Source organism: Thamnophis sirtalis, unplaced genomic scaffold (assembly GCF_051295495.1).
Source record: "Thamnophis sirtalis isolate CommonGarterSnake01/CBP01778 unplaced genomic scaffold, rThaSir2_p1.2 scaffold_7, whole genome shotgun sequence".
In the NCBI taxonomy this organism is placed as follows: domain Eukaryota; kingdom Metazoa; phylum Chordata; class Lepidosauria; order Squamata; family Natricidae; genus Thamnophis; species Thamnophis sirtalis.
Genome location: NW_028261387.1, coordinates 13,046,559 through 13,069,006, shown reverse-complemented (window position 1 = coordinate 13,069,006; position 22,448 = coordinate 13,046,559). Strand labels below are relative to the sequence as shown.

Below are 22,448 nucleotides of genomic sequence, written 5' to 3'. Positions count from 1 at the left end.
AAATCAGGCATATTTGATATGAAAAATTCACAAGTCAGCTGCTGGGTCAGAAAGAACATTGCTAAGAAAAAGGGTAGCCTGTTAGCTTGGCATAATGTGGCATTTACTGCTTATTTGGAAAGAAATGTTCCCAGAAGAAAGCTAACTGGTGATTAGAATTTATAGACACTAAAAGCCATAGTGCCATCTGAGTAAAATGTCTTTCCTAGGTGACAATTGCAAATACATCTATCTTCCACCCATGCCAAGCATTTTATTATTCTTGACATGCTTTCTCATTTAGTTGAATTCCAACAATATCTAACCATATTTTCTGAAGTGCCTTTCAGATCTATCTGAAGAAGATAATAAAAGGGAATAAAACTGGCCTGATAATTTTGTATTTAAGTAAAACGACTAGGACATGATTACAAGCATCTTCGGGTTACAATTGAGCTCAAAATTTCTGTTCCTGAGACATTTATTAAGTGATTTTTGCCCCATTTTACAATCTTTCTTGTCACATTTGTTAAGTGGATCACTGCTAAGTTGTTAAGTTAGTAGCAACTGGTTCCTAAGTGAATCTGGCTTCCCCATTGACTTTCCTTGTCAGAAGGTTGCAAAAGGTGATTAAGTGATCCGGGTCACTATAACCATCATAAATATGAGTCAGTTGCCAAGCATCTGAATTTTAATCATGTAATCATGGGGATGCTGCAACGTTCATAAGTGTAAAAAACAATTATAAGTAGCTTTTTTTCGATGCCGTTGTAACTTCAGTCACTAAATGAGCTATTGTAAGTTGAGGACTATCTATTATGATCATAACTTCCAGTTGGCTAATTGTTGAGTGTAGGAGCATCTTCTTTGAACCTGAAACTTCTACATAGATGGATTCTTGTTTTGTTTTTGCTGACATCAAACTTATTGTGTCATTTATTTATCAAATAAATACATATATGCATATATACTTGCATATGATTCTACTCAAGACACCAAGTATTATTTGCAATATAACTATGATTACATAAAACTATCAGAAAACAATTCTAAAAAAAATCTGGGCTAAAAAACTTTAAAGACAAAGCTGAATGTTGCTGCATATTAAAAATTATAGATGTAACATTGAGATAACATTTCAATATTTGGCTACGACAATAGAATAGGTCCTGCTTCTTGTACTTAATGGAATTATATGATATGCCAGCAAAGACTTTGAAGCTGGGTTTTATTTAACTGCTGCCTTTTGCTGTTGATAATGGAAAAGTACGTTTGAACCTATTTTGATGATCATTCTTAGGGTAAGAAATAGGCAGATGGACTCTACTTCTTCCTATTTTATTATTTGTAGTAATGCAAGTGTTGTATATGTCAATGGCCTTTCTTCTGCCAGATCAATACTATTTCTCTACTCTGTCCATAAAATATGCTTTTGTTGCATGTAATTCTAAGCACTAGTATTATTACCATGTAGATAGATTATAAAGTGAACATGCTGTTTTTTATACACGAAAAAAGTAATTTGTAATACACAGTCAAGCTGAAAATGACCAAGAAAGCTGAATAAAATCTAAATTAAATGAACAGATTTGGGAACCTTTTAACTAGTGACTGGACTGATAGAATGACAATGAACCAAGTAGAAAAAAGAATTATATTTTTGATTGAACATACTGTATTTCCTGCTTTTTTCATAAGCATTCAGAAAGGTTAGGAATATGCTTGAAAATGCTTTCATCCTGAAATGCATTCAGAAAGGTTAGGAATATGCTTGAAAATGCTTTCATCCTGAAATGCTTAAACCTAAGGTGAAAAATTCTCTGAAATAAATCTTAGTATAAAACTTGTCATATTCTTAACCTTTCTGAATAATACCTGTGTAGAAAAGCAGAATTAACATTATAGAGTTGCTACATATGGCTTTGTGCCTCTTTTTATCATGAGCAACAACTTCCTTTAATCATGGTCAGTCTTTTAGCTAAGCTTTTCTGTAAGTTGTTTTATGAAATATTTAGTGAAGTGCTCCCTAATATTCAACTTTTAACCAAAGGGATTCTTTAAAAAATGTCTCAGTTAGAATTGAGTTAGTATAACAGTGGCAGTTTATAAGATTAGCAAATAAATCCCTAACATGCATAATCAGTGGTGAAATGTAATTTTTTTTTGCCACCGGTTTTGTGGGCGTGGCTTGGGTGTCATGTGACTTGGTGGGTGTGACCAACTTTTAAAAAAATTTAAAGCATTTTTTTACTGCCTATTCGCCCAAACCAATAGTAAAAAATGGTTTAAGAAGTGGGGGAAAAAAGGTTCAGCTGTGCCGTGCAATCATGGGAACCATTTTTCCCCACTTTTTAAAGGATTTTTTTTACTACCAGTTTGCAGAACCAATGACAATGTCCCTATCGGTTCACACGAACTGGTGCAAACCGGTAGCATTTCATCTCTGTGCATAATATTCTGAAATATATATACATAGGAGACAGTAGGAACTGAAAATGACTCTTTGTAGTTTAGTAGTGATATTAATATATAATAACTGGTAGGAGAGTCAAAGTAAAATCTGTATATTACTAAAACTCTTGCTTCTATAACCTTTAACTGGATGAAATAGTGAATCTTAGGACAATAATTTTTGAGCCACAGTATTTTACATAGGATAACTTTCAGAATGTGTCCAAAATCTGGAACCCATGACTCCTGTGGAATTGAAATTCAGTAAATTTTATAAAAGAGTTTATGACATAAAATTATCTTAAAATAGTTTATGACATAATACAAAATATCATAAAACATTTTCCTGAGCTGCTGATTGTGTGGATTGCTTTCCAGGCAGATACATCTCTGAATACATCCCAACTGTTCTAGTGAAGAAGTACATTAGACGTTTTGTAATTATTGAAGGTAAGGAAATATATCTACAGGCATGACCCAACAGGTTAAAGGTTGTCTAGTAACACAATAAAAGTTGCTAGATTTAGTTAAGAGCCAACCCCCCTTTTTTTTTTTACAATCTCCGGTTGTCAGGACAGAGAAGATCAACAATTCCATACATAGCACTAAGCACAATTTTACTCAAAGCATTAAAGTTCTAACCAAGATATGCCAGCAAACCTGGAGAATGACGCAGTGGCCATTCTGTGATGCAATACCAATAGCAAGGAAACTTGCTAGAGTGTGCTGACTATCTTATAATACTATTAATTTCACATATTAACAAAATAATGTTTAGGGTCATCAAAAAGAGATGCCTGACCTTCACACTGGCTTTAGAAAAGACCCACAAACAGTAATCATGATTCCTGATGCATGCTAGATAATTGAGAAATGCAAAGGAACCAAATCCAAATTAGTATGTGCTTCATTGATTATTAAAAGGCTTTCAATTGTGTTGTTCACCTCAAGCTTTTAGAATGTGCTTGGAAAAATGGGAAATCCTAGAACATCTCATTTGTCCTTATACAAAGCTATATACTGATCAGGAAGCCACAGTACAACACAGTGAAACCAATAGGCAGAGTAACGGAACAAGGCTGTCTACTCTTATTTATTCAACCCATATGCAGAATATAAATTAGGCTGAAATAGATTGAAAGAACTTGAGTGTAGTTTTGAAATGGTAGATAGTTTCTTGAGACATCAAACCCTCAACAATAATGAAACAAGCAGTTAAGAAACATGCCGTAAAATGAGCACTTGTTTTTGTAATCATGAAGGCCTTGGCAAGGATATTTGTATGCCTTGGTGTAATCTATCCGTACACATATCAGAATAGCGTAGGGAATGATATTCCATGTGATACTTTATGGAAATGAAATTAGAAGGTTGAAGAAGCCAGATAGAGTGTTGCCACTTTTGAGTTTGAGTGTTGGAAAAGACTCAAGAATCCATGGAGAGCCAAGAAAACCAACAAGTAATTATACAACTCAAACCAGAGTTCTCATTAAGGCACAAATGATCAGACTCAAATGATTATACTTCAGGCGCACTATGCAATGACCTAGCTCTCTGCAGAAGGCTCTGATGCTGGGAATGGTGGAAGGAAAGAGAAAAGGAAGACCAGCTAGCAGAGGTGGATGGACTCAGTTACTGTGGTGATGGGTACACCACTGGAAAACCTGAATGTTAGGGATAGGTCATTGTTCTGACCCCCCTTCCTCGCTCGATCACAGACGACAGTCAGGCAGACTTAAAAGGAAATAACTTTATCAATCCTGGCTCACGCTAGCTGCAAGCCCAAAAATAAACATAAATAAAATCTCTGGCAAAAAAGGTTACGCAGCAGAATGCAAAAACAAAGAGCTAATAACAGCAACACCAGGTTTACAGAAAGAAAGCAAATCACTTATCCAAGTGTCTCTTCGAATCAGGGTTACAGAAAGCAAATCACTTATCCAAGTGCCTCTCACAAACCCACAACCGATGAACAACGAACCACGAACGAATGAATGAACGTTGACTTCTGCAACCAGGGCGTGGCACCATCAGTCCTTTTATCTCCAGAAAACGACATTGTTATTCCTGCATCCTGACTCAACTCACAGCAAACTTCTGCTGAGTCACAACAGTCATCATGGGAAAATAGCTTTGTGGTCACCAAGAGTTGACACTGACTTGATGGCACATATTAACATAATAAAGAACCTATTATTCAACTGAATAGGAAGTGGAGGAAATATAAATATGGGAGAATCCTATGGCCAGCATAACATTTCCCCATGCTAATTACAGTATAACAATACATTTATTTTCATGCTCATCAAACATTCCTTTCTTAGCAAATGTTATTTTGTTTAACAGTCTGCCAGCAAAACTAAGCATGGCAAAGAAAGAGGGATCATGCAACTATTTGCCTAATATGCTTGAAAAATATGAAATATTGAACTGAAACAAATATGTGCTGTTGTCTATTTATAAGATAAACTTTAAGAAAAAAATTAGCGTGTGTAGCTGAAGTTTGAAATGTGTTTAATTCCATACAGATTGTCAAACTGTATTTATAAGCAACAACACAAATCTCTAAATCAGGAGTGTCAAACTGAAGACCCACAGGCCACATCCAGCCCTTGATGTGGTCGGATCCGGCCCACAGGGCTGTCCTGGTCTACCCAATGTAAAAAGGAAAAATCGGGCCAGCGTAGCTTTGGCCCGGTCTACCCAGTGCGAAGAGGAAACATGCCAGCAGTTTGGGGAGTGGCGTCAAGATGGCCACACCCACCCATTTGGCCATGCCCACCCAGCTCCCTAAGGTCAACCACAGCCCTGATGTGGCCCTCAATGAAATTGAGTTTGACACCACTGCTCTGAGTCAAGCTAAGTAAGAACAGGAATGCAATTAAAATATAGAAGGTTGGAAGAGATAACTATTTTTTTAATATTATTCCTAGCAATGCTTACAATTTCCTTGATGAATTTTAATTTTTCTTTGATGAATTTCCTTGATGAATTATAGTTAAGTCAAGAAACATAGTATATCTAGACACTATGCTACTTCATTTCTATATACTGTATTAAACTATAGCGACATAGTGCAATCTGGTACTGTTTACCTGGATTCTGATTGCAGATGGACATTAATACTTTCTCATCTATAATACCCTTTAAGTCTGATGATTAAAGAAACTAATCTGTAATCTGTCCAATAAAGAACATAATCTAATACAACTACAGGTAGTCTTCGCTTGCAGACTGCCTCATTTAATGACCATTTGAAGTTACAACAGTGTAAAACTGCACAACCTATTCTTGCCTTTATGTCCTTCAGAGCATCCTGTAGCCACATGATCACCATTTGTGTCTTTCCCAAACAGCTTCTGACAATCAAGGTTAATAAAGAAGATGTAGGTAAAATTTCAAGTTGTGGTCATGTCTTGCTTAATTACGGGAATGATTCGTTTACTGACCAAATGGGAAGTGACATTGTTAGCCCATTGTGGTCAAATGTTTTTCCACTTAGTGACCACAGAATTTAGTTGAAATTGCCAATCCCAGTTGTGATTTCTAAGCAAGGACTACCTGTAATCCCTAACTTTGCCCAGTAAAGAGCATAATCTAGCACACTTACAAAAATATACAGATTATAGAAATAACTTATTTGTCTACTTGTACACAAAGACTAAAAATATATTTTGCCTTGTCAGAAATAATAGAAGCAAATTTATTCCATGTTTTTACGTTAATAAATTTATACTCCACTTTTAACACATTTCAGTTATTTTACAGAACTGTAATATATGTGTTTGCAAGACTTCCTTTACTAATGACCAGATGAGCTATTCCTAGAGCTGTGCGCCCACTTGCTTGTGAAGCTGGTGCATTTCCTATATTTAGTACATTCTTCCTTGATCAAGATTGCCCAAATGCCTTTTACATTGATTAACTCGTATATTTTTAATGTCCCAGACTACTAGATAATAAACTTTCGGTGTAGACAGTTTGGCAGCAAAATTATTTATCATATTTATCATATTATTAATATGGTCCTAGATGGGGCATCTTCTAGTCTATGGTGAACAACCACAAATACTAGCTCTTAACAGGTAATAAATTGTAAGTCTAAGTCTGTATAAAGTAATAAACTTTCTCATAATGACATCTAGAAGTAACCTCTTCAGGAATTTTAAAGCTTGTTGGAAATATTCATTTTAGAGGACTTTGATATTATGTCCTCAGTACATAACATTCATTTTGAGGTCAAAATACTTCCAAAATATTTCCAAAATATTTCCAAAAGCTCAGAACAGACACTTTTCATTCAGAATGTATTCTGAATGTATTCAGATCAGTTCTGTTCCAAATATTTTGTACATCCCAGCTTTAGGTATGTAAATGTATATACTGTAAATGTTTATCCTATCTCTAGAGGTTATTTTTCTTGTTTCCTTTATTTCTTTATTCCTATGAAGAAATTGGCAAACTGGTAACATATATGTGGAGAAATCTCTGTTCTTTTTATTACTCCAGTTCTTTATTACTTTTGATTATTTATTGCAGTTTCTGGATGAAACCTGCATATGAATAAATGCAATCAGTTTACAGCATTGTATGGTTTATTTTGTTCAATAAGCACTATTATGTTTCCTTCACTTCTGTTCCTTTATTCCTTACTACACTTTGGAACTGAAGATTTAAATGTTTTCTCATTCCATATAATTCAATATTTGTCCAGATAAAACTTATTCCACCTCTTGAGGAACCTCAAAAATAGTTGGCGATTTTAATACAAATATAAATATTATATTAAGCATCTCCATTAAGGATGCCTGGGTCATATCTTATATAAGCAATAGAAGTCATTTCACTTTCAGCACATTGCAGCAAACCACTTACAAAATGCCCCATTTCCTGTTTATCACTGCATTTCATCTGAGGCTTCAGAGAAATAATTATATAATGACGAATCAGAAAATGTAGGTACTGTATAAAGGACAGTTTGGTCTTGTCAGCCCCAGTAGGTACAATTGAATAAAAAGCTAAAACTACTTTTCTTGGGATTGGCTATAATAATAGAATCTTGCAAGTCTAATTATGTTGTACCTCCTCCTCATACTTATAGTTCAGTGAATTAGGGAGGTATCTGTCTGAACTGCTCCCAGATATTATCTTTCTGTTGTGGATTTAAAACATGTCATTTTACCCCTTGTCACCCTGGCAACAGTTCTTGCATATTTCCATCAACTTTATCTTCTGCAAGCCTCCACAGAGGTTAATGACCTAATTGTCCAATTATGATAAGGGAAGAGTGCAGACAGAGACTTAATTCCTTCTGAATTAATAATTCAGACTAATGGGCAGCTATCACGGCTGCACTGTTAATATTTAGTTGAAAGCATGATTGGATATTGAGGATTTGAAGTTTGCACATATAGTCTTAATTTGAAAGAGGAGAGCTATTGCAACAAATCACTGGTTAATCAGTTAATACAACCCATGCAACGTCTTTAGTGCAATATATTTATTAGAAGGTTAGGGAGCAGATAAAATCTGCTGGAGGAACTGGTTGGCTTCCAGGAGGACTGCTGCACTATTGATCAACGTAGTGTCCTCCAAAATAGGTAGCCCTCAACTGATCAAAGTTACGCCAGCACTGAACTTATAACCTGTGCCCAGCCACTGCAGTGCCCCTGCAGTCACATGATCAAGATTGGGGAGCTTGGCAGCCCACACTTACCGTGGCATGACAAAACCGCGCTCGACTAAGCCTCATTTGGCAGCAGGAGCAAGAAGGCGACAAACGTCATATGGGGCAGTATAGAGTGTAGGGCAGTGGTGTTCTCGGAGTGCAGGGTAGCAATGGCATCTACAACTGGCTTGGGGTAACTGGCTTCCAAGGTCTAATAAGCAGTCCCAGAATTGGACAGTTGGGGACTGCTTGCTGCCTTGCATGATAGGGTGCCCCCAAAAGCAAAACTGGGGAGAAGGTGTGAGGGTGGAGAAGGGTGGAGCCAGTCCCTTCCCTTACTGAGGCTCAGGGATACAAGAGACCAAGCCTGGAATGGTCTTGGATTGGAGTGGTCATAAATTAACGACCCAGGGTTCTTGGCTAATGACAGTTTCCAGAATTGTCATGTGACACCTCACTCTACAACAGCATTGCCTAGCAATGGAAATTCCAGTCCCAATTAAGTTGGTTGTAAATTGTGTGCTACCTGTATTTAATAGCAAAATACCTTTCCTCATCCACAGTCTCGTTCAATATAGCCAGTATTTGATTGGGTTAATCAAAGTAAGTCTGGAAGAAGCTGAAAGCTTCTTTGATTGTCAAAAGGTTTATTCTTATGTTGCATTCTTCATGATGCTTAAAGTCAGAGGCAGTTCCCCAGGGTCATTTAACATCTGCTGCATCCACTAAAAATGGAGTTAAGCTTGGTTGAATTTTAGCCCCATCATTATTTAACTTTTCTGTGTTTGACTTGTTAAGTTACGGAACAAATGTGGACTTTCACCACCCTAAGCGGAGAGATAAATTTGTTTTCACTTTATGGAGCCGAAGCAACTGTATTAACTTTGATTCCTGTTGGTCTCAGAAGATTTGCGAAGGCCTTGATGAAGTTTTGAGTGGAGGCCAAAATTAAAATTTATCAGAAGACTAAAATCTTGAGCCCCCAACATTTTTGGCACCAGGGACTGGTTTTGTGGAAGACAGTTTTTCCACAGGCCAGGTGAGGGAGATGGTGTCTTTTTTGCTCACTTGCCCGCTATTCACCTCCAGCCGTGCGGCCTGATTCCTAACAGGTCACAGAGCGGTACCAGCCCGTGGCCCAGGAATGAGAATCTCTGGTCTAGGGCACTTTTTAGTTGATTGGCAATGGTATTTTATAAGTTAATAGAAAATGAGGTTGCAGATCAGTGATGGGATTCAAAATTCTTTACTACCAATTCGGTGGGCGTGGCTTGGTGGGCGTGGCAGGGGAAGGATACTGTAAAATCTCCATTCCCTCCCCACTCCAGGGGAAGGTTACTGCAAAAACTTCATTTCCTCCCTATCAGCTGGGACTCGGGAGGCAGAGAATTGATGGGGGCGGGGCCAGTCAGAGGTGGTATTTACCGATTCTCCCAACTACTCAAAATTCCCGCTGCCGGTTCTCCAGAACTGGTCAGAACCTGCTGAATACTATCTCTGTTTCAGATGTTTACTTTTATTTTAGGTGATTTTTTCCCCATTATTTTTATGGATAACTCAAGCCTAACTCTATATACTCCTTCCTCCTCCTATTTTCTCCACAACAACCACTCTGTGAGGTGAGTTAGGCTAGGAAAGAGTGATTGACCCAAAGCCAATATTTCATACCTAAGTGGGGACCAGAACTCAACAATTTTCTGGTTTCTAATTAAATGTCTTAACCACTAGACCAAACTGACTTTGCTGTTATAATTATCCTTATATCTGAATCACACAGATGAAAACACTTTCCTATTGCCAGGCTCATTCTGACACCAAATTTTATGCTAGCCTACACTATGTTTCTTGCAAAAATGTTGGGCTGCTACAATAATAATATTTGTAAATAATTTCTTTACTAAAATAGGAATCTTTTGAATGAACAAGAACTATGCTCTCTTTTATTGCAGTTTAAACTTTTCAAAATAGAGAAACAACTAAGAATGATGTGGTAATTTTAAAGAATTGAACCTTTGTTATGAATTACAACCCACTTCACTGGAGAGTGATACAAAACTGTGGGCATAAGTGTAGAAATATTTTTTTTATTTTAAATTGGCAATTTAAAAACGTTTTAAGCAGTTTTTAGATGTTTTACCAACTTAATAAAACAACAGCGAATCTAAGATGAAATTTTATTGAACAGTAAATATCTAATAATAAATATTGACTAGTACAGGAAACAGCATATAAAGTAAATTCTCTAAAAGAGTTTTAATAGATCTGCTAACAAGTTTATCAATTCTGCTCAGTCACAGAGTACTATACAAAAAATGGTTTAGCCACTGTCAATAAGAATTAGTTAATAAGGTTGGCAGTTTGAAGCAGTAGCTTCATATATCCACTTAGAACAGACTTTTAAAAATTTGTCATAACGTGCTTGACACTGGTAGAGTGTTTCTATTTCCCTATATTTTGGATACAGCTGGCTGTATGTTGTGAGCTGTATGTGTGATAGAAATGCAGTGGTACTTAATCTACAGTATATTTAAAGTGTTTTAGAATTGAAATAAGAGTTTTAAGGTTTAGCAGAAACAAATGCTGTGATTAAACCATGCCACTAGATGGTGCCTTGGATTAAATATTTTTGAGACATGCTGAGATTGGTATTTAAATCTTATTAACCATAATTAGAGAGTTCAGACTACACGACTCTCATAAGCTATTCTTGTTCTATAATTTTGTATTGTAAATATGCAGTAACTCTTTCAACAATGTCTCTGCAGGACCTGTCAAGCTCCAGAAGGAATTATATCTGACTGGCAATTGGCAGGTAAGAACATGTTAATTAACTTACCTGGCTATCTTAACTATTGTTTGCTTAATAGATTAATTTAAATTATATGCCTAGATATAAGCAGAGTTCAAAGTTAAAAATTAAAGTCTTTTCTATAATCAATGAAGTCCATGCTGAATTTTTAACAATATTCATTTGCTTCCTCGATTATAAAGCATGCGTCAGCAACGTCTCAAGTTCTTTGGCCTTTTCTAAAGCCAGTTTGAACATCGGCATCTGCATTTCTGTGCAGGACTTTATTATGCATTGAATAATTTTGAGCATTATTTTGCCAGCATGTGAAATTAAGAATCTAGTATGATAGATTGCACATTCTGTTTAAGTCCCCTTTCTTTGTTATTGGTATATGGGTTGACCTCTTCCAACCTGTCATTCTCCTGATTTTCTGGCATAGTTTGATTAGAGTTTTATTTATTCTTCTTTACCAAATATTAATATTTATTCAGATAATTTGTGTAGTGACCAGATTGCTGATCTAATTTCAGTTTCTAGTTGTAGAAATATTGTAAATAGGGGATATCGTCTGTTGAATACTGGCATCACTTGTTGTACAACATTTCAGTACTCTTCCATTTTTGTTTGATTTTTTTTTTTGAATATGTTACTGCTTCTCTTTTTTTATTGAAAATTTTAAAAGGCTTTTACAAATATTTACCTCACTTCCCCCACCCGAACCCAGCCCCCCCAAGCCCCCCCTCCAACTTCCCAGAGCAAATACAGGGTATAAATCTTTAACAATCATATTCTAAAATAAACTAAAAGAAACTTAGTATCATCTTTCATTTGTGCTTTAACTCCTCTTTTGTTAAGCTGTTAGTGCCCCAGTCCGTCCCTGGAGAAAACGGCTCCAGGGCGGCACCTGGGCACAACAATCAAAGGGGGTCACCCACGAAGCTAATCCTAGAAAGAACTTGAGGACACGAGATCTCTCTGGGTGAAATGACATGACCCCTTTATTATGTAGCAAGGCTGAATATATAAACTTTCATATGCAAATGAGGTTTTCAAACATTGCAAATGTCATTGGTTACAAATTATGCATCTGGACCAATAACAGAATTGATAACTGCGTGTTTCCTAAGTTTCACGTGTAATGAAACTAATGAAACCTACTTAGCGTTTTCAAGCAAGTACAAAACAAGCAAATTCTACAGGTGTCAAGAACAATTTGTTGTCGGCTATATCCGTCCTGTGCGGCTAGATGTGCTGTCTAAACCATTTCCTATAGAAGGAGGCATGCAAAGCATTAGGACAAATTACAGTGCTTACTCTTATCAGACTATGGTGATTCTTAGAAATAAATGCCACTAAATTAAATGGATGACCAAGTAAATGTTATTAGTAACTCTTAAATATTTGGGCCACTTACTAATCTTTTCCAAAGAAAGGCATTCTCAGAGAAATAGGATAGCAACATTAAGCTAAACAGATTATATTGTTCCTCGCTTTTTCAGTCATAAGCTATCTGGAATGTCTTAGTCCCGTATTTATTTTGAATATAATCAATCCATCTTCTCCACTCCAATTTGTATTTCTCATCTGAGTGATCCTTAAGATATGCTGATATTTTAGCCATCTCTGCTAAGTTTGTTACTTTTAATGTCCATTCTTGAATAGTAGGCAAGTCTTCCTTCTTCCAGTATTGCGCCACCAACAGTGTTGCTGCCTGCCATTGTTAGGTTCAAAATCAAGTTAGTCTCTATAACAGTCCAATCAGTAGTTATACCCAACAAGAATAACTGAGGGGTAACCCTCAGTTACTGCTTCTCTTTTAGTATACTATTTCATGATTGGAATATCCTTCAAGGTTCAGAGATCTTTTGCAAGACTTCCTTGCTTCTCTATATCTATTTCCATCTTCAATGCCTTTATAGATGTTATTGTAATACTGATTTTATCTCTTCTAACGTTCTGAAATTTTGTTAAGTTTCTTCCTGAGAACTTTTTTCCACCTCGGCTTTTTTCTTTGTTTGCAATATCCACCATCTGTTCTGTAATCCAATTTGCTTTCTTCCCTTTCTTGGTCTTTAGCAGTCTCTTTTCACATCCTGGACAACCTCCATGATTTTATTTCCACAGTTCATCTGGTTCCTGATTAAGAGGTTCAGGGCTTCAAACTTGTTTCTGTTCTCCTTGAAAATGGTGTATATGTGCTGTAGAAACTGTGGCAAAGCCAGTTGCTAGGCTTATCTCTGCTATTATTACTGATTTTACCACTAATAAATTATTATTATTTTCCTCCTGCTGACCAGCTGGTCTTCGGGTCCCTACGGCTCATGCGCGGGGGTGCACACATGCTCTGAGGGGATATGCGGGGGTTGGACGCATGCATGGGCACGCACACACATTGCATGTTGGGGGTTTGGGTGCAGAGATTCACATGCACTTTAGGCACTCGGTCCGGAAAAGGTTAGCCATCACTGGCATATAATATACTATATATCCCATGTAATTCTATATTTGTAGCGTCAGATTTTTCCCTCTATGTGATAATATCAGCAATTAGATATCCCAAAGGTTTTAATCTAGTCACTTCGTGAACACTGTTAGTGCTCCAAAACATCCACAGTGCTTCCTCAGTAGCATGTTGAGGGCCATCCAACCCATATCATAAATCACTTTAAATTGATTGTCTGTATGGTTTTCATAGTAGAATGTAGGAGGGGTTATCATTGCCTTCTCCCTCCGAATTTCAAATCATGTTTATCATTATTGTCACTAAAGCAATCATCTGCCTGCAGCATCTTCCCGTATCACTGCTGCCCAATAAGGGTGCCTACTTGCTTTAGATGGGTAATTTTGCAAAGCTTCTTTTGAATTGAATTGAATTGAATTTATTATATTTCTATGCCGCCCTTTTCCCCGAAGGGGACTCAGGGCGGCTCACAACCCAAGTCAAGGGTGGGGGGGTACAAATAAGGAAAAAAAGAACACGAACAAAACAATACCACAATTTAAAACACACAACAACCATACCATTCGAGGGGGGACAAAAGCTCATTAGCCCCAGGCCTGTCGGAACAGCCAAGTTTTAAGGGTTTTGCGGAAGGCCTGGAGGGTGGTGAGGGTTCGAATCTCCACGGGGAGCTCGTTCCAGAGGGCCAGAGCAGCCACAGAGAAGGCCCTCCTCTGGGTGGTCGCCAGTCGGCATTGGCCAATGGATGGAATTCGGAGGAGGCCTAATCTGTGGGATCTAATCGGTCTATTGGAGGTAATTGGCAGCAAGCGGTCTCTCAAGTACCCAGGTCCAATACCATGAAGGGCTTTATAAGTGACGACTAGCGCCTTGAAGCGTATCCGAAGACTAATAGGCAGCCAGTGCAGCTCGCGGAGGATAGGTGTAACGTGGGTGTACCGAGGTGCACCCACAGTCGCTCGCGCGGCTGCATTCTGGACAAGCTGAAGTCTCCGAATGCTCTTCAAGGGCTGCCCCATGGTAACATTGTACTGCAAACTAGGGCATACAAAACTTTTGCCAGACCAATTCTGGAATACAGCTCATCTGCCTGGAATACACATTATATATCAGACATTAATGCAATTAAAACAATCCAGCAAGTCCAGTGGTATTTCACGAGAAGAGGATTCCATTCCTCTGCTCACAATAGAATACCTTATGCCACCAGGCTTGAAAGTTTGGGCTTGGATAACATAGAACTACACCGACTAAGGTCTGACCTAAGTGTAGTACACAAAAGGGTCTGCTACAACATCCTACCTGTCAATGACTACTTCAGCTTCAACTGCAATAATACTCAGGCAAACAATAGATACAAACTCAAGGTAAACCGCTCCAAACTTGATTGCAGAAAATATAACTTCAGCAACAGAGTGGGCAATGTCTGGAATGCACTACCTGACTCTGTTGTTACATCCTCAAACCCCATAACTTTAATTTTAAACTGTCTAGCGTGGTCCTCACTCCTTTCCTAAGAGGTCTGTAAAGGGGCATGCATAAGCGTACCAGCGTGCCTACTGTCCCTGTCCTACTGTCCCCATTTATTCGTACCCATTTCCTGTGTTCATGTCCATGTTTATACTTAGACCTGTTATCTCGTACATGTTTGATTAAATCAGGGGTAGTCAACCTTTTTATACCTACCACCCACTTTTGTATCTCTGTTAGTAGTAAAATTTTCTAACCGCCCACCGGTTCCACAGTAATGGTGATTTATAAAGTAGGGAAGTAACTTTACTTTATAAAAATTATAAAGCAGAGTTACAGCAAACCCCTACCGCCCACCATGAAAGCTGGAACACCCACTAGTGGGCGGTAGGGACCAGGTTGACTACCATTGGACTAAATAAATAAATAAATAGGCTTCACACCTCGGATTAGCTTGCTGTGAGTATATTCCTGGCATTCTTTGCTTATCCCTTTCAGGAACAGATCCCCTGCCATGATGAATACTTGAGAGGGAGTTTTACGAATACAGGCTGTAATATTACTGTTTTCAAGCATTTGTATTAATGTTGAACACAAATGTTTCCTCAGGCAAACATTGGAAGTTATTTAAACAATTATAAAATAATAATTTTATAATATAGTGTATCTATTTATCATAGAGAGTGTGGAATGAATATATATATGTATATGTATTTGTATTTGTGCTGATAAATAAATAAAGGGAGACTAGTATAGATCTATTTCAAGCTATTTAGCTCTCATCAGCTAGCCATACCCTTACTGGGATTTGAACCTGGGCTATATTACATACTAGGCAGACATCTTAGCCATTAGGCCACATGCTCTTATCCGTTATCAGCGGAAAAAAATCATATATATATGTATGTATGTATGTATGTATGTATGTATGTATGTATGTATGTATGCATGTATGTATGTTATATTTGTGCTGATAAATAAATAAAGGGAGACTAGTATAGATCTATTTCAAGCTATTTAGCTCTCATCAGCTAGCCATACCCTTACTGGGAATCGAGCCTGTGCTGTATTGCCTCTAAGGCAGATGTGTTAACCATTGAGCCACAGAGCTCGACTCCTTATCAGCCAGCCAAGGTGAAAGGTATCTATTTAGATTTTACAACCCCCGGTATGCCCAAATATGGGAGGAAGATCACTACTTCCATTCTCTCTCCTTCGGCTCGTCACAAGAGACCATCCAGACAGAACCCAACTTTTTTTTTTACTGTTGCCTTTTTGTTACATTTGTTATATTTGTGCTGATAAATAAATAAAGGGAGGCTAGTATAGATCTATTTCAAGCTATTTAGCTCTCATCAGCTAGCTATATATATATGAAAACACCAGCATGGTTAAATAAATGTCAAAAAATTGTGAGGCAAGGATTTTTTAAAGTGGAAAACTTAATTTGATAAAAAACAAGGGAGGAAGTACTTTGGCTAATCAAGCAGAAAGAAGAAATCTGAAGGGAAACAATGCATTAACGCAAATAAAATAATGAAGGAAAATGCTGCAAGCTCTACAAAACAACACTATAAAAAGATTCCTGAAAGAGTATAGGGGAGAGATACCAAACTGGTGGCATGCAGGCCAGATGCATCACGTCTGGAGCTGGGGAGCCCACCCCAGCTCCACGAAGGGAAAAAAACATCACGATACATCACATGACGGCAGTGTGACACCGCGAGTTTGACACCCGTGGTATAGGGAGTTAAAGAGATAAGTCAGCCCTTCAAGGTAGCTTAGACAGACAACTAAAATCATGAGTATTAATAGTTCCTTTATTGTAAGATTATAGTAACAGATTCTTGCAAGTCTGAAAGCACCTCCCTCTCCCCCCCCCCCCCCCCAGCCTTTACTTTCAAGAAAACTAGGGAAAGTCCCTTCTGAGATGCTTTCCCCATTCCTACTCCTCCTCTGGATTCAGATTTCATTTATTAGGCCATTGTTTACATTGTGAAAAGCTAACCTTTTACCTTGCCTGGGCTGCAATGAGTGAAGAGTGAAATTGTCTTGGGCCATATATAAAATACAAATAGTTATTGTACATAAATAACAAACTTCCTTTATTTTTAAAATATTTTTAATTATAATCTTGATGGGCCCCATTGATAGCTATCCAGGGTCACATGCGGCTCAACGGCTGCAGGTTGAACACAACTGAATTAGGCTCTGACTCTTCCTTAGGTAGGTTATATCTGTATATATGAATATGTGTTTCCTTCATTTAATAACAATTTTGAGTACTGTATAGCATTCATTGATTCAGCAATACATTTCTATACAAATAATTAGTATTTGAATTATTTCAGTAAATAATGCAAGAATTTCAGCCAAAGAATTATAGTTTTTAATCACTAAAAATGTCTTGATGAACAAGTGTTAAATAGCATTTAGGCTAATTGACCATTCCTTATCTTATTAAATTCTCCACTAAATGCCATATAAAATATTAAACAAATTGTAACAAGGTTTTATTCATTTCTGTGTTTAACGTGTTTACAATAAATTTTGTAAAAACTGACAAGTCAAATATTAGACTAGAATATGTACTCTTCGTATCTACATATTTTGAGGTATAAAAGTTACCAGGATTTGATAACTACATTTTGTTGATCTCCAAACAGTAAAAGTCAGCAGTTGACACATTCTGCAATTGCAGTCAGAGGCTTGTCATCACATACTTTTCTAATCTTGTGTGCAGTGAACAGCTCTTGAAGAAATTAAATGTCATCTCGGTGCGCTTTGTTTTGTGGAAGTTAAGATTACAAATACACTTTCTTCAAGGTTTCCTCTTGAATTAGCCCCTGCTAGGATAGCCATCTGCAAAATCTGTTTTCTGTGACTGACAAGTTAATCATGTTAACCACCTTTGTGCTGTCTAAACTATATCCTGTGAAGCTTAGGCGAGGTCGTGTCAGAATCCATTGTTCTTTCTTTATCTACCATAGTCGAAACAGCAACATTATTTGTTACTGTGTTTGGCTGTCCCAGTTTTTATTTAAAACTTGTTATCATAGGCTCACAGTATCCTGTTATAATAACATAATTATGAAGCAATTTGGAATCCATGTGTATATGCGGCCAGGTAGGGTAGGTAGGGGGGGGGAGAGAGAGAGACATATAAAAATAGATGTAGAGATAATCTTTGCTCTTCATATACCACAATTTCTAAATGGTAGCCTATTGGCTCCATTTATTGGTACCTATTAGTGAAATTGGCATTAGTGTGAATATTACTAAAGATAAATTTGCGGGAATGGAAAATTACTCAAAAGAGGATTTTCAATACATATGAAGACCTGTTTTCTATTAAATTGTCTTAGCACTGTTCTGGAAATTTAAGACTTCCATTACTGTGTAAACAAAGAACAAATCTAATCTTGTCGCCTGTATTTCTTATTTCTCTTGCTCCCTGATTATATAGCCAGTTGTTGTGTTTGTGTGTGGCTTAGCTCTTTATTACTGTATTTTTTGAAATATAAGACGCACCGGAGTATAAGATGCACCCAGGTTTTGAAGAGGCAATTTTTGTTTAAAAAGTAGGTAGTTAGATAGAGTGATAGAGAGGGAGAGAAAGAGAGAGAAATACAGTACGGAGAGAGAGAGTAGGTAGGTAGGTAGGTAGGTAGGTAGGCAGGCAGTTAGGTAGGTAGGTAGGTAGGTAGGTAGGTAGGTAGGTAGGTAGGTAGGTAGGTAGATAAAGGGATAGAGAGAAAGAGAGAGAGAAATACATTAGGTAGGTAGGGGGAGAGAGAGTGTAGGTAGGTAGGTAGAGGGAGGGAGAGAGAGAGAAATATAGTAGATAGGTAGGGAGAGAGAGAGTAGGTTGGTTGGTAGGTAGAGGGGGAGAGAGAGAGAAATAGAGAGAAATACAGTAGATAGGTAGAGGGAGAGAGAGAAAGAGAGTAGGTAGATATATAGGTAGATAGAGGGGGGAGATAGGGGGGAGAGAGAGAGAGAGAAGATAGGTAGGTAGATGTTTCCAGGTGTATTTATGCATGTGTTGGAGAAGGAAATCTCTGACAACCTGTAGCACCTAAAACTTTGTTTCTGGTGCGTCTTTTACTCCAAAAAATACGGTATGTTATAAAATAGCAGCCTAATGATAACTTTTCAGGTCATGAAATGCACATATTTCTACGCTTTGTTTTTGCAGATGTAGGAACGGTTATCAGAAATTAATATGTTTCTGTTTTATTTAACCAGATAGGTAGTACTCAAAGTGGCAGCATAAGGGGGCTTAATTAAATTAAATTTTCATTTGTAACTTTGAAATACATATTATTTCTTCAACATGTATCCTGTGTTTCCACATGTAGTATTCAATGAAATTAATAGTAATTTAAATCAAATATCAAAACAATACGTAATAAAAGACCAGCTAAAACAAATTTAGTAATGGAATAATTCAGAATCAATCAGTTTAGTATTCTGCAACATAGGAGAAATAGCACTCTAGCTCAGTGTTTTTCAACCTTTTTTGTGCAAAGGCACACTTTTTTCATGAAAAAAATCACGAGGCACACCACCATTAGAAAATGTTAAAAAAATTTAACTCTGTGCCTATATTGACTATATATAAAGTGTTTTTCCCACGGCACACCTTACACTATGTCACGGCACACTAGTGTGCCGCGGCACAGTGGTTGAAAAACACTGCTCTAGCTTAACAGCGCTCTGAGAAAGAAGCAAACATGTTGGACTGCCATCCCTCCTTGCTGTGGTTGTGACCTTCAGGTCTGGACTTCCCTCCTCACAGTGGAACGGGACAACTTGGTGCAACCAACTCAATTCAGTTTAAATATTTAAAATAATTTAAAAAATATTTTCATTTTTGTCATTCACATTTCATTCTGTCCCTCCTTTTGTATCCTTTCTTTAATGATTCTATTCCACCATTTCTTCGATATTAGTGTAACTCTTGTCCTGCAGCAAGTTGGCCCCAGTGAGTTGGCTGCGTTGAGTTGTCATTGTCGCCCTCACAGAAGCCAGTGGTGGGTTTCAAAAATTGTTCGAACCTACTCTGTGGGTGTGGCCTCCTTTGTGGGAGTGGCTTGCCACCCATGTGACTGGATATGAAGTTGCCGACAACACTTGTCAGAACCACCTTAAATTACCTCACACACAGCACTGGCATGCATAAGAATATGATGTAAACTTGTTTTTTAAAAGGCATCTTTGGTTTGCGTTAAAACAACTTCAACACACGCAATGTTCTGATTGCACCACAAACGCAGTAGTCATCCTTACCTTTCACAGAGGCACTGAGTTTTATAAATATGAGCATGATAGTGTAGAATAATCATATCCAAGGACCAGTGGTGGGTTTCAAAAAATTTTGGAACCTCTTCTGTAGGTGTGGCCTGCTTTCCGGGTCCACTGGTGGAACCTCTTCTAACCGGTTCGGTAGATTTGACGAACCGGTTCTACCAAATAGGTGCGAACTGGTAGGAACCCACCTCTGACAGAAGCCATTGATTATGGCTGTCTTGGGAAATAAAGGAGCAGGGCTCTAAAGGAACTGAGCAATTACTTTTCCATCATAACTAAGTATTAATATTAATTACTGGTGTCTTCTATGCCATGCCTTTTTGAATTTAAACCTGAAAAGGACTGTCTATATCCATTTTTTACAAGAGCCTATTAGGCTGAAGGCTGAAGCATAAATGTGGATGGGATGGGGATGGGGGTAGGGGTAAGAGGATGGGATGGAATGGAATGGAATAGAATAATCAACCATTACTTTCTTATTGGTGGAAACTCATCCATGCAAGAACTACATAGGAATTTCTAGAAGAGTTTCCAGGGCCTTGGATAGTCTGGTTCTTATGTCTTTATTTATTCATATAACTTATAGACTATAGAGAGGTTTACAATTAGAATTTTTTTAAAAAAATACAAAAACTAAAAGAACTCATGAGCAGCTCCAAAACCAACATAAAACATCAATAACCTACCTATCCTCTAATCCAAACAATCCAGCATGGTCTCAATCTTCATTATGCCTTAAAACCTAACCGCCCTCAGAAAAGTCTATTCTGAAATAATCTACATTACAATTAGTTTCAGGTAAATGCATACTGAATTGTAACCTCAGTTTGTAGAGCAAATCCATGACCATATCCAATAAAAAACTATAAGTTATGCAGATAGTACATGAAAAGTGGGAAATAATTGAACATAGCATAATTTTTATAGTAAAGAAAAACATCATTTTAGTAAAGGCAATTTGGATAAAAATTAAATTTATATTGTTTACAATTATTGCTCTACAGCATATATAGAAATTCCTATTCCTAAATGTGGCAGTAGTATCTATATTTGAGTGAACAATATATATTTAAAATATATTGCTTAGAAAGCTGGCCACTGAAAGCTTACCATTGTAAATGTTAACTATGGTTTGCAGTTTTTGTAGATTAATCTCAAAACATATTGACACCAATACCAAAAAGTAGACTTGATATTAAAGTAAGTTTTTATATATACTCTTAGCTTGAATTCACTGTGACCTAGATAAATGCAAATAGGATTACAACCTAAAGCTCAACAAAATGAGGAGATAATTATTGAGAACATTTTAGATATTCCATGGTCCAATTTTAGAACATAATCACAATTCAATTAGATAACTTTGAAGTGCTTTTATGCTTTTATGAGCTAAAAGCTGTTTGAAAGAGTTCTGATCTATTAATTGTATTACACATAAAATTGAATGAAATGTGTCTATTCTTTTTTTGTAACCTTTAGAACTAAACAAAATGGACGGGTTAGCATTGCTTCAACCAAAGTGTTCAGGAACAACTTTTGTTGCATTATAATTTTATTTTGTTTCTTTTAAGACTTGACGTTGAAGCAATACCTAGACTCAGTCAATTCGGACGTGTCCCTAGTTTATGGCAAAAGAGGCTTTAGATACTTTTTAGTTCAACCTCTATTCTGAACTCTGTCTGCCATAAAAGAGAGGAAGCATTCTGAATACATTCTTACGTGTGTTATCAATGTAATGGCTTGTTAACTAGGATGAGATGTTAAGGAGAAGTTTGGCATTTCAAGAATTTTGCATGAGAAACTTTCTGATGTTCTAAATTTGATTTAATTGGATTTTCTTTTAGACCATATGTATTTTCTGTTTGTAGTTTAATCCTTCATTGGCATTCTATGAATTGATTGAGCAAACTTAGAAACATTATTTTTAAACTTTGAAACTGACAGTGCTGTTTAATCATATATCCATATATTATTTAACCAATTACTAATATAACCTTAGACAGAAAGATTCTCTTTCTGACGCGTTATCACTAATACAGTACTGTATAAGGTTGTATGTCTTGCAATATAGGCAACATCAGTTTTGAATCCTTGTCTGTTGTCTGTTGATATTCAGGATGAAGACGGTTGTGAAGATGGCGTGCCTGAGGAGTTTTAAAAGATGCAGACCGCCTGATTGAAAATGATACTTCTATGTTTTATCCCATTCAGTTAGGAAAGTAAGTACAAATATTTCCGACATATACATTGCACATTTATATTAGAAGTCTTTTTTATTTGGGAGAAGGAGCTGACGTCGCAACGATACGAATGTG

At 37.0% G+C, this 22,448-nt stretch overlaps 1 protein-coding gene across 4 annotated transcripts in view; it reads left to right on the top strand.

Annotated features, from left to right (window-relative positions):
• The window catches only part of LRRC8B (leucine rich repeat containing 8 VRAC subunit B), a 40,800-nt gene that overhangs the window by 3,781 nt on the left and 14,571 nt on the right, over positions 1 to 22,448 (top strand). For 3 of the 4 annotated variants that reach the window (XM_087719333.1, XM_014062823.2, XM_014062822.2), the window contains exons 2-4: positions 2,809 to 2,880; positions 10,864 to 10,910; positions 22,250 to 22,352. The gene's annotated coding sequence lies outside the window, so the exon portion shown is untranslated. The remainder of the gene's footprint in view (positions 1 to 2,808; positions 2,881 to 10,863; positions 10,911 to 22,249; positions 22,353 to 22,448) is intronic. The other variant, XM_014062825.2, reaches the window with a different exon arrangement.